Genomic DNA, 12,745 nt, shown 5'->3' on the forward strand with positions numbered 1-12,745 from the left:
CATAACATGGTATTTTCCAAATCCATCTGATCATTGATGCGGGGCTTTCTGTTGACTTTAGCAAGATGTTGGACCCATTTACAAAGAAGGAAAGGGGAGAGGGTCTGTTACCCTCACCAACCTGCCTTACCCATTTTTGCATATTTGAAGAGAAAGTGATAGAAAGGAAATCAAAGCTGACCTTGAGTAAGGCACGAATGAGTTGTTTTGGAGGCACTTGGACATGACATTAAAAGAACTGGGAAAAAAAACACGAGAAATAAACTCAGAATAACCCCACCCTGTTCTTATTTAGTATTAGATAGGACACAGAGAAATTTGGACAGATTTCAAGCTGTTATAATATAGAAATCCTGGGATTCCTTGCAATGTTTGTTTCTTGACCTGACTAACTTCAAAGGGCTGACAGATTGGTCTTCCCAAGGGACCAATGGACCTGATGCATTTCAGAGGGCCTAGTTTGTTTTCCTTGAGGTGATGGTAGCAACCTCAACTAAGTTCTACTTGGAATCAGTATGTGATAGTGATAGCAATAGCACTTAGACTTATACATTATAACGCTTCACAATGCTTTTTACAGCCCTCTCTAAGTGGCTTACAGAGTCAGCATATTGCCCCCAACAATCTGGGTCCTCATTTTACCCACCTCAGAAGGATGGAAGGCTAAGTCAATCTTAAACCTGGTGAGATTCGATCTGCCAAATTGCAAGCAGCTGGCAGTCAGCAGAAGTATCCTGCAGTACTGCATTCTAACCACTGCACAACTGTGGCTCTGATAAGAGGGAAATCAAGTGCAAATTATTCTGCAGGATACCATGGAGCACAACATTCTCACTTTCCACCTTAACATGCTTACTGATGCTTAAATAAGTCTTGAAGATCTGGGTCTTCCTTCAGACTTTGGGCTAGGATGTTTTGAGATCCCTTTGTGAGTCTTCTGTTGCAATCATCCTGGCGGGCTCCTCATGAGTAGTCCAGATTAGAGAAAACACAAGGACAGGTGTTTCTCGGGATGAGAGAGCAAAGAACAAAACCCTGCCATCTCTTTTATTAGTAATCAAAATACAGCGTCATCAGAAGACGTTATTATGGCTACACATCTCATATTACATGCATGAAGAAGAAAAGCATCCATATATTCTCCATATAGGTTTCACATTCTACAATATTACAGTAAATCACGTGGATTTCAGGAAAGCAAAAGTTAAGGAAAAATGAAACTCAATTCTCCCAGCATCTTCTTCTTCTAGCTGAGAGGCCCACCTCTCCGTTATCAGAGATTACCTCAATCCTCAGGAATGTTATACAAGGAGATGTCTCTGCTATGCAAACACAGCCTATGTTCTACAATATTATGAACAAAGAGAGAACAAATAGGGCCCTTCAGAGATAATCTAGCTGAACCCGCTTTTCAACTCAAATTATTTCGGTGCCAAGCTCCATACACGTGTCCAACCAGCTAGACCGATCTACACATATACTATGGCCACCTGATTCCCACAGTCTTCCACCAACCATTCATTTCCTTCCTTCCTTCCTTCCTGTCTGCTGTTGTATTTCTTTAGTTTTTAAGCTGTACACCATTCAGAGTAATTGAGAAACCGGGCAATTTTAGAAATGTGAAGAATAAATAAATAGAGGAAATAAGTCAATCAGTCCTAAGAGTCCTTCTTTTTATGGAAGAATTGAAGAAAGACTGCAGGCTGAAAACCATAGTGAGGCAAACCATACTGAATTCCTTAAGCATCTTCTGACTACAACATTCAATACTCTAATAGACATGGATTTCTATGTTAAAGGAAGAAAATATCCATGCGGAAAACAACAAACAGATTTTCTCTGCAGAGGTGTTTCACATAGGCTTCCCCGCTAGACATCAATATTCACAACTGCTTTATCCTTTTCAGTTCTTTTTCATAGTAGAGCTTTGGTGTAAAGAAAAATCATAATATTCTTTTACTTCTTCCTATAAACTCTATCCAACATATTTCCTTTTGAGGATGAGTCAAATGGAAAATCAGTTAGCAACATTGAATATTATTATAGTAGGATTGTTTTTTTTCATGAGATGATGGGGATAAGATTAAGTTAGCTATTGCTTTGTGGTGGAAATATATTAATTGATTTCTACTTTCTCTAACAGCTTGTGAGATAGCAAATGAAACTGTAAATAGGAGGAAATGAAGGGAGGGAAGAATTGCAGGATAATTCCAGAATTTCACATATCTATTAATTAATGGAAATATTTTTATGGCTGAAAATGTATACATTACGAGACCATTTATTTGTCCAGATGGCAAAACCTAGGTCTAGCTGCATGGAGTAATTCATGACTGTAATAAATAGAATCAAAGGACAATTACATGACACACTGGCACAGCAGCTAATATGAATTTAAGTTCTTTTTTTTCATATTTTATAGATGTATAATATGACAAACTGCTGCTGTCTGAAAATTGCAGCCTCAGAACTTTTTTGACCATTTAGCAGCAAATTATGGAAAAGTTTCAAGCATATCAAAGGGAACCGTCATTTGTTTTTCTTCTCACATTAAACTTCCTGGTTCAAGTTAGTGTAAAAAATCTTGCTTAACTTTACAAACACAAAGATAATTTCTGAGCCCATAAAAAGGGAGAGAGAAAGAGACAAAGATAAGGCTTATTAAAGGGAAATGTCACTTTTCAAAGACATCCTTGAAATATAGTAGGGGATATAGTAAAACCGAAAAAAATGCATATACTTTTTGAAAGTTTTGATAGATGCAGGTATTCAGAAACAGCCCAGACAGTTTGTATTTAAGTTTATTGTGAATAACATTTCATTGACTATTTAGTGTTTCCTGCTTGAGCAGCGGATTAAATAGAAGACCTCCAAGGACCCTTCCAACTTGCTTATTCTGTTATTCTGTTATAGTATAATATACTTTGGAGTCCTTTCGGAATGTGGTTTGCTGGCAGACATTTCATTTACATCTACGTAACATCATCAGTGTAGTGAGTATGATGTTTTCTTGTTTTTATACAGTAGCTTACCCTGCCTGTTGGTGGGGATGTTGTTTTATCCTTGGTAGTACCTTGATTAGGATACTGTTTTCTGCTTGTTCATTTGTTTGTCTGGTGTTAGACCCTGGTTATCTGGATGTAAGTTGTTGAAGAGAATGTGTGTTTACTTTTTAGCTTTTTTATTGTCACTTACAATTATATGTACGTACCATATTTTTCGGAGTATAAGACGCACCTTTCCCCCCAAAAAAGAGGGTTAAAATCTGGGTGTGTCTTATATTCTGAATGTAGCCCCACCCAGTCACTCAAACGGAGGTTTCAGAGGCTGAAAAAAGCCTCAGAAATGAAGCTTCAGAAAAAAAGCCCCCAAACAGAGCTTCAAAGGCTTTTTTTCTGAAGCTATTTTGGAGGCTTTCAGAGGCAGAATTTTTTTTTTTTCTGAAACAGAGTTTCAGAAGTTCAGAGCCTGAAAAAAAGCAAGGCACAGAGCTCACAACCAACAAACCTGTTGCTAAAATTCACCACTGGGAACAGCTGATTGGGGGTATTCCGGGAGGCCAATCCACCTGCCAATCAGCTTTTTTCTTATTTTCCTCCCCAAAAACTAAGGTGCGTCTTATACTCCGGCACGTCTTATACTCTGAAAAATATGGTAAATATGGTTTATCTCTAAATGTCTATTGATGGCTGATTTATCTGAATGTTTAGGGATAAGAAATGGGGATAATGAAACATCTGCAAGCAAACTACCAAGCTCAGAGAACACCAGGGATTAAACTGTTTAAACCTGAACTATATACATATATTCTGTTCTATAGGATAATACAGTACTTCGTCTGTACTGTAACAAAAGCCCCGCGGTTTGGGGAGTGGTGTGGCCAACTGGCTGACAGTGAGTGGTGTCAATGTGGTGACATCCACCCAGTCACCACGCCTGCCCAGCCCCCCAAAGTCAACCACAGCCTTGTTGCGGCCCTCAATGAAATTGAGTTTGACACCTCTGGTCTAGAATGATCTGCAGTCTGATGTAAGCATTGGAGCTGAAGATCCTTGTAAAAAGATGGAAAGATTGATTAATGTTCTACCTACTAATCATGTTCCAGGAAAAGATTCCCAGGAGAAGCATTTAACTGCATTGTTAATTAGTAAATGTTATTAATAATGCTAATCAATCTAGCTAATTCTTCCAAACATAGAACACAAATGAAATTATTTCCATTTTTTTTTTAAAAAAAAGGATATTATAATTTAGATTGAGATACAATGAATGTTGCAACAGATGTGAAAAAGAACATTTGACAGTGTGGAAATTATTTATTTATTTTAGCCTCTTTTCTATTTTAAAAAGTACTGAAAGGTACTATTTCATCTCTTTAAGCTTAGCAGTATCCATTTGTGACGTAAAAAGGAGAATATATTTTGTAATATAAACTTATAGACTTTCTTTTGTGTTTGTGTGGCCCCACTTTAAATAACATGGCATCTAGTAGCAATATACACAATCCAGTCAGGAAATGTATTTCCTGACTGGATTGGACCCTTGGCCCACCTAGTCCAGTAGTCTGTTATTACAACAGCAACCAACTACAAAGGGAAGCCTGTTTGAACCCCAATATATGGTCTTCAGAGGCATTCAAATTACTGTCATACTACTACTGTCAAGGCTTACAATAATTGATCCCCATGATTTTCATGAATTGGTCCAACTCTTTTTGGAAGCTAGCCCTTTTTCGTTACACATTTAATGGCAATGAATTTCAAAGTTTAATTATGCATTGTGGGGGAAAAAATCCTTTTGTCTGCCATCATCCTTCTAGGATTCAATTTCCTAGAAGTTGGATGGGTGACCTCTGATTTTACTATTTTGGGAAGGGAAAGATAGCTTCTCCTTGCTGACTTATCCATAGTATGCATAGCTTTATTCACTTCAGTTACCTCCCCTTTCATTTGCCTCCTTTCTAAATTAAAAAGGCCCATATCACAACCTTTACTCACAGGGAAATTGCTCTAGCCCTGGCCGTGATCATCTTAATTACTCTCATCTGGACCTTCTCTGGTTCCATTATAACCATTTTGAGGTACAGCAGCCAGTACTGCCCAAAATAGATGCAGTTGCATTATTTATATTAAGGGCAATATGATATTGAATTCTCTATTTTCAGTAACATGTCTGGTTATCTTTTACAGGCTATTGGCCTTTTTATTAAAAACCACCAATACACAATGTTGACACTTCCATTGAACTGTTTATCATCACTCCAAGACCTTTTCTTCTAGCTCTTACTCCATTGGTTTTATGAGTACTTAGGGTTTTTGGCATCAATATGCATCACTTTATACTTACTCAAATTGAATGACATATGCCATTTTGAAACCCATTCCACTAATGTGCAGCGATTCCTTTCACAAACCATTATGGTTTTAGCCACTCTAAACAATTTAGAGTCATCAGCAAACTTGGCTATTCTACCAGTCATGGCCAATAGTAGTTAATACTGCCTGCTCTAATGTGATAAATTGTGGATTTATGTTTCTTTACAGCTCACAGCTAAGATGCAATGATTTGATGACTTGTACATCAGTTGCAGTATTAACTTGTGCAGATAGCCCTATAATTTATTATTGATATTAAATTAGATGCATGTATATAATGTTTATCTGAATAAATACTAACATGATACAATTTATACTTTATACCTGGAAAATCATTATTTTAAACTACAACATTAAAAAGAATGGAACAACTTGGAAATATTCTCTTTTATGTTCTATATTAAGACTGTTGAATACTTCCAGGAATAAATTAATATTCTACCAGTACTTATGATAGTGAAACCAGGAGAGTATACACCACAAAACCTACAGATACTGTAAATACTTTCCATATGTTATCATAAGTTGAGTATGGGTTGTATTGTCTGTCCTGAAATAATAGAGCTTATTAATGACATTAGCAATATTGTATGCTTTAAAAAAAACAGTCCTATGTCTTTTAAAATCCAAACACCTGGGACAATTCAAAGCTGGCAATTTCCTGAAATAGGAAATAGGACAATTTCCTGAAAGTAGCAAAGCATTTCCACTCCCTAGGCACCTCATTGCAGTTTCTCTTTTGCAATGATGCTTAGCTGCTGCTGCTCATTCTAACCTGCAAAAAATCTCAGCTCTGCCAACTTGAGTTCTCTGGCTCTTCCTTATTGGCTTCTCCAAATCTATTCAGTTCCTCATGCTTTTTCTTGGGAGGAGTGACAATATCCCCTTCCATTCATCAATACTCCTCACTGTTTTGCCTTAATTCTCTTTCCAGCTGATCCATTGGGTGGATTCTGGTTTTGGGTGGAACTTGCACATCAAGCCACCTCTTTTTGAACCTGTGCTGAAGGCTAGTATGCCAGCAGAGTACCTAGCAGGAAAAAACCGCCTTCAGCAGTCTCCTTTCTCCTCTTATAAATAAATAAATAAATAAATAAATAAATAAATAAATAAATAAATAAATAAATAAATAAATAAATAAATAAATAAATAGTCATTGTATGTGTGTACACAGTATACCCATACAACAAAATTCACTTAACACCCTAAGACCAGGTCCAACACACATAATAATCCCCAAACACACTCCCACCCACCATAATTCTTGACCCCTAAACCACCCAAACATCCACACAACAGACCAAGTAATACGGTCCAACAGCTCACTGATGGTGGCCCTTTAGTTCATTGTTGAGTGCAATTATAGCTCTGGGATAAAAACTATTCAGAAAACACGTGGTCCGAGTTTTAATTGTTCTGTATCTTCTGCTGGAAGGCAATAGTCCAAAAAGATTGTAAGCAGGATGGGAAGAGTCTCTGAGAATGTTATGCAACTTTCTCAAACAGCGAGATTCGAAGATGTCGTCCAGGGCTGGTAGCTGGAGTCCGATGATATTCTCGGCAGTTTTAATGGTTCTCTGTAGAGCTACAGAGCTGGTCCCATACCATGCAAGAATGCCATATGTCAGGACACTCTCAATGGTGCTGCAATAGTAGGACAGAAGTAGATCCTGAGATAGATTTATCTTCCTGAGCATTCTCATGAAGTACAGCCTCTTCTGTGCCTTCTTCACAAGCATGTTAGCATTCTTAGTCCATGAGAGGTCCCCGAGATATAAGTGCCCAGAAATTTAAAACTCTCTCCCACCCTCTCCACCTCCTCACCATTTATGTACAATGGTATATGTACATCTCTCTTCCTCTTGAAGTCAATTATTATGCACACACAAGTAACATTTATGTCATTGGTCTCTTAACCAGAATGGTTTATCTCCTATCTCTAGATTGTCTTCTTAAATTGTCGGACTCACAAATATCTCTTACTTAAAGCTTTGTCTCTTGAGTGATCTCCTTATACAATGAAATAAAATACATATATTTAGCTTAAGGCCAATATAGTATAAGTGGTAAAGGATATAAATGCATGTCCATAAGTAGATAAATAAAATATACAATAAAAGGATGAAAACCCATCATAATAATTAATATTCTTTTATAGACTCACTCATTACCCTGGTTAATTAAAGCAATGCAAATATATTTACTTAAGACAATATGAATATATTTATTTATTTCTGACTCATTATTTCACTAAGCTGTTTATTTCTTCGTGTTATTTCACTAAGCTTTTTTTTTCTTTTTCTCTTTCTTAGTAATTTCTTTCAGGCTTGTTCTCTCTGGATCAGGACTGTGTACCTTAAAGGGTGACTCTTAGTCAACATATATCTTTCTGCATTCACAACTCTATTCCCTTTGTACTTTTCTTTCTCTTCAAGGGCAAAGTGCTTTCCTTTGTCTGTTAAGATCTCTCTTATCTTAGAATTCAATTACCTTAGTTTCTCTGTTTAGCAACCTCTTTCTTATATCCTGCTAATTATGAATCCTGGGCATTCAAGTCCTTAGTATCCTTCCTATATCTTTCTTTTCATGACAACTCCCCACCAAGTTATACCAGATCACTCCTTTCCCCAACTTTATTTCAACCACTAAATCAAGAGAAATCTTTGAATGGACAGTTTTTAACTTTCCAACATGACACATAGTCTTTTTATAGACCATTGATACTGCATTCAATTATTTTCTGTTCCAATGCTATATATGCCTATTATTCTCTTGCTAATACCTAATATTGAGAAGCTATCTTTATTGGATTCTCTAGAAAGATATTTTCATTGTTTTAATTAACTAGGGTAATGATTGAGTCTAAAAAAGATTTATTGTGATTATTTTTGATCCTTTTTTTGTAAATTTTATTCATCTGCTTATGGACATGCATTTACATCCTCTACCAGTTATACCAACCTTAAACTAAATATATTTATTTTATTTCATCAATTTGTGTATGTGTGTGTGTGTATAGCTAACTCACTGTTTCATTAGTTTCTAATAAATGTATTAAACTTCAAAACTATTTTTTGTGACAAGATATAATACATTTTATTGGGAGTATAATTTTATGCTCACATATGTATCAACCGGGTTCTATCAAATTCAACAAAATTCATTTCTCATTTTTAAAAAATTGAGCTATAACATTATGATGATTAAAATATTGTCCTGTTGATTTCCTTTAGACTATAAAGGAAATATAGCTATTTTTTATACAGTTGTATTTACTAATCCTTAGAATTTATGTTTACTATTCAGTTTCCATAGCTAAAGTAAACTTCTTAAAGTGAAAAAGGCAGACTAACTTTAAACATATGCAAAGAAAATAATAGTGTAGGTATTCTTGGAATAGATTAATGAGCTGTAGATGTATTGAAAGAGCTCATTACATTTGTCAGTCATGGTGATAATCAACATATCAATAATTCTGCATTAAGGAAAAGAGCCACATCAAGGTCAGAAGGAAACAAGGAAAGGTTATATTGTCTATCTTTTCTCACTCATCACTTTCTTTGCAACGTGAGTTTGGTACTTTGAAAGCAGAAAAAAAATACTTCATCTCTTTCACTGAGAGCCAGATGATATACTACTGGCTGTTCTTACATACTGGTATATCTGTTGCGGAGCTAATTCTCTGTGTGAAACATTGCACTGACAGATTTGAAACAGCCAAGCCCTAGTATCACAGATAATGAATAGTTACCACAGTTGAGAGAATAGCATTGCTAATTAGTACTTCTTTTCCTTCTACAGAAAAGTTTAAAGGGGGAAAAAATCTAAGAAGAGAAGAACAGGGGGTTCTTGAGGTTGCCCGCTAATCAGTAAGCAAATTTCTTAAAGGAATATTATTTTAAGACCATATTATTTTAAGAGATTGATGGATGTGTTTTCTATTATTTATTATTAATGAATGGTTCTATCTCTACCTCCCCCCCGATGCTATTTTTTTTTATTTATTTAGTTAGTTTGTCAAACATGTATTAGATAACAGTTATAAGTATAAACATGATTATGAATACAGGAAATGGATACAAATAAAAGGGGATAGTAGGACAGGGACGGTAAGCACATTGGTGCGCTTATGCACGCCCCTTACAGACCTCTTAGGAATGGGATGAGGTTAACAGTAGACAGTCTAAGGTTAAAGTTAAGGGGGGTTGGGGATGTAATCACAGAGTCAGGTAGTGCATTCCAGGCATTGACCACTCTGTTGCTGAAGTCATATTTTCTGCAATCGAGTTTGGAGCAGTTCACTTTAAGTTTGTAGCTAATGTGTGAGTTTGTATCTATTGTGTGATACATGTAATTGATTGTGTAATCTATTATTAATTATTATTATTAATGGAATCTATTGTGTGATATATGTAATTGATAGAGTATAAATTTCAGTCAGGGAAATATGAAGAGTTCTACTAATTTAATCTGCCCAATTAGCCATTTTCATTGTTAGAGGCATCCTCCATCCTTTGGTGTAGATTCAGAAATGTAGAATCTTCAAGGAAGAGAGCAAGTCACTTGAGACTGCCTCCATTCCCCCGCTACTCATACAAGTCCCTACTCTGCAAACTGTGTAATTATTACTAGAGGGCTAACTCTACCTGGGTATTTGCAAGACCATCTTCTGCCGCCGATAGCCTCCCACCGACCAGTACGCTCCCACAGAGAAGGACTCCTCAGGGTTCCGTCAGCTAGGCAATGTCGGTTGGCGACCCCCAGGGGGAGGGCCTTCTCTGTGGCAGCACCTGCCCTCTGGAACGATTTGCCCCCGGAGATACAAAGGATACCAGATCTCCGGGCCTTTCGCCGTGCCCTAAAAACTTTTCTTTTCCATCAAGCAGGGCTGGTGTGAAACCCCTCCCCCTTTTTAGCCCTTTTTTAGCTCTTTTTAGCTTTTTAGATTTTTAAGTGTAAATTGGGTTTTAATTGGATTGTTTTAAATTGTGGGCCAAAGCTGTATAATTCTTTTAATTGATTTTAAATTTTGTATTGGTATGTTTTTTATCCTTGGCTGTGCACCGCCCTGAGTCCAATAGGAGCAGGGCAGTATATAAATTGAAATAATAATAATAATAATAATAATAATAATAATAATAATAATAATAGTAGTAGTAGTAGTAGTAGTAGTAGTAGTAGTAACATAGCTGAGAATTATGATCATTCGGCTCATGTTGTATGATTTACTTTGTAATACAAGGACAATTAGAGTTTTGACATAAAATATGCAATTTGTTTTGCTTGCTGAGAACATTTTGCTTTTTGGCAACAACAAGGAGGAGCCTGAGAAACCAAGCAAATAGATCTTGTAGTTCTTCTTCCTTAACTAACTTCTAGCAACAGTAACTACTGTATTTCTGTAGGGAACAATGGAAGAACATGAGATGGAAAACAGAACCAACCCATCAGCCCTGTTGAAACTCCGATTCTGTTTCTCTCCTCCTCTGACCCAGCTTATTCTTATTCTTATTTAATAAAGTTAATATTTAACTTTAAGAATATGAGATTGAAGGTGGAATCTTTTTTTGCACTTTACTCTTTCCTTTTTTTATTCTTATTTCATCTTTTATATCCTCTTCCCCACATAATTGTATACATTCTCCTATGAGACTCTATATGGAAGAAAAACAGGATAAAATGTCATAAATAAATATTGGAAATTTGATTTTGAGAAATAGCATTAAATCAGCATACAAACTCAAAATCTTTAGCAGAATTCACATTTATTTCCAGAACTGAAGATGTTAATAACATACAATAAGGAAGAAGATAATTACTCTAAATTTGCTTTATTGCACTAGATCCAGACGTCATATTCAAAGCAGATCCACTGGAATCAGTCAAGCTATGTCACTAATTTCTATAAGCCTTCTCTAAACACAATTGACTTGTTGGGTAGTAGGTAGCTTTATAAGAATGCTGGAAAGAGAAATGCTAAAGTTAGAAGTGTAACTTCAGTAAGAAAATATTCCTAAGCAGAGGTGGTATTCAGCCGGTTCGTATTGGTTCTGGCAAACCTAATGCCATCCTATTTAGCCATGTTTTTGAGGCCGGGCACATGTGCGGAAAGCATGCACACAACAAACCATTGGTAAGAATATGTGGAACCCACCACAGTTCCTGAGGCTGGTGCTTGCATGAAAGAAAAATGAATGCAAGCTTTATTTGGGAAAGACCATGATAATAGGGAAGCCCAAGATGCATAAGCCTTTCTACAGCAAAGAACCAGCATTGTGCTCCCTGTTAAGTAAGAAAGTAGGACAGATACATCTCTGAACTGCACAGGACAAAGAAGAATGAACACAGAAGTGAAGGAAATGATAAAAGTCTTGACAAGAGCATTCTAAGAGAAGACACCTTCCACAGAGGCATGCAAAGTCAGCCACTCAGACAAGGAAAGATATAAAAGGGCAAAGTCTTTCTGCTAATTGTTTCTATATTAATTGCCTTTACTGGTCGATAGGTTTATAAGTGCATATAGCTGGTGCACGCAAAGTTGAATTCCAGGATGATTCGGAACCTAACCCGTGCATGTACAGTTAATAGATATAATTAGCAAACTCCCTAACCATTTAAATGAAGGTTTATGCCATATTAAAACTGTCAATATGGCTACGTCCCCTAACACCTTTTGAAACAATTCTAATTTGCCAGCAGTTCCAAATGAATAGGCTGATTTCAGGAAGTGCTGTAGCTGGTATATTGTTAAATTAATCTGTTCCTTCGCGTTTCCACAGAAAACATTAAAGTGTCCCCAGTTCTGCAATTTCATACTGTGATGTAGGTAATGATACTTGTAACATGATTTACTTAATTGTGAAATGAGACTCTTAAGTGTATTCAGTTTAGAGATTTATTTATTTTTTCCACCCTAATTTCATGCCCATTCTTTTCCCAGTGTCTGAATGAGTCTCTTTGATATAATGAACAGCCGTGCAGAACGAGCAAAGCTTCTCCTGCAAAATAAGGAAATGATCTGGATTCAATCTCATTCAGCAAAGATTTCCACTGAGATCGCTCCAGCTGTTTTCATGAGAATTTGAAATAAACAGCCCTTGCTTGCATGCTGAGAGGGATGCAAAATAACAGTCCCGCTAAGGCAAAATTGGTATTTCTAAAGCCATAACATTTTAGTCTTCTGAGCTAATCCACAGACAATAGTTCAGATATTTTTAATCGATATTTATAAAATCATAGGAAAAGCTCATTAAAAAATAACTGTATGTACTTGATTTGGATAACCCATTCATCAATCCATATTGAAAATAATTGGGTAAAGGACAAGAAATGCTCATGTTCAATTTTGTCGGTTCATTTCTGGCAGTATC

This window comes from Pantherophis guttatus, chromosome 1 (assembly GCF_059756535.1).
Source record: "Pantherophis guttatus breed Tessera chromosome 1, ASM5975653v1, whole genome shotgun sequence".
In the NCBI taxonomy this organism is placed as follows: domain Eukaryota; kingdom Metazoa; phylum Chordata; class Lepidosauria; order Squamata; family Colubridae; genus Pantherophis; species Pantherophis guttatus.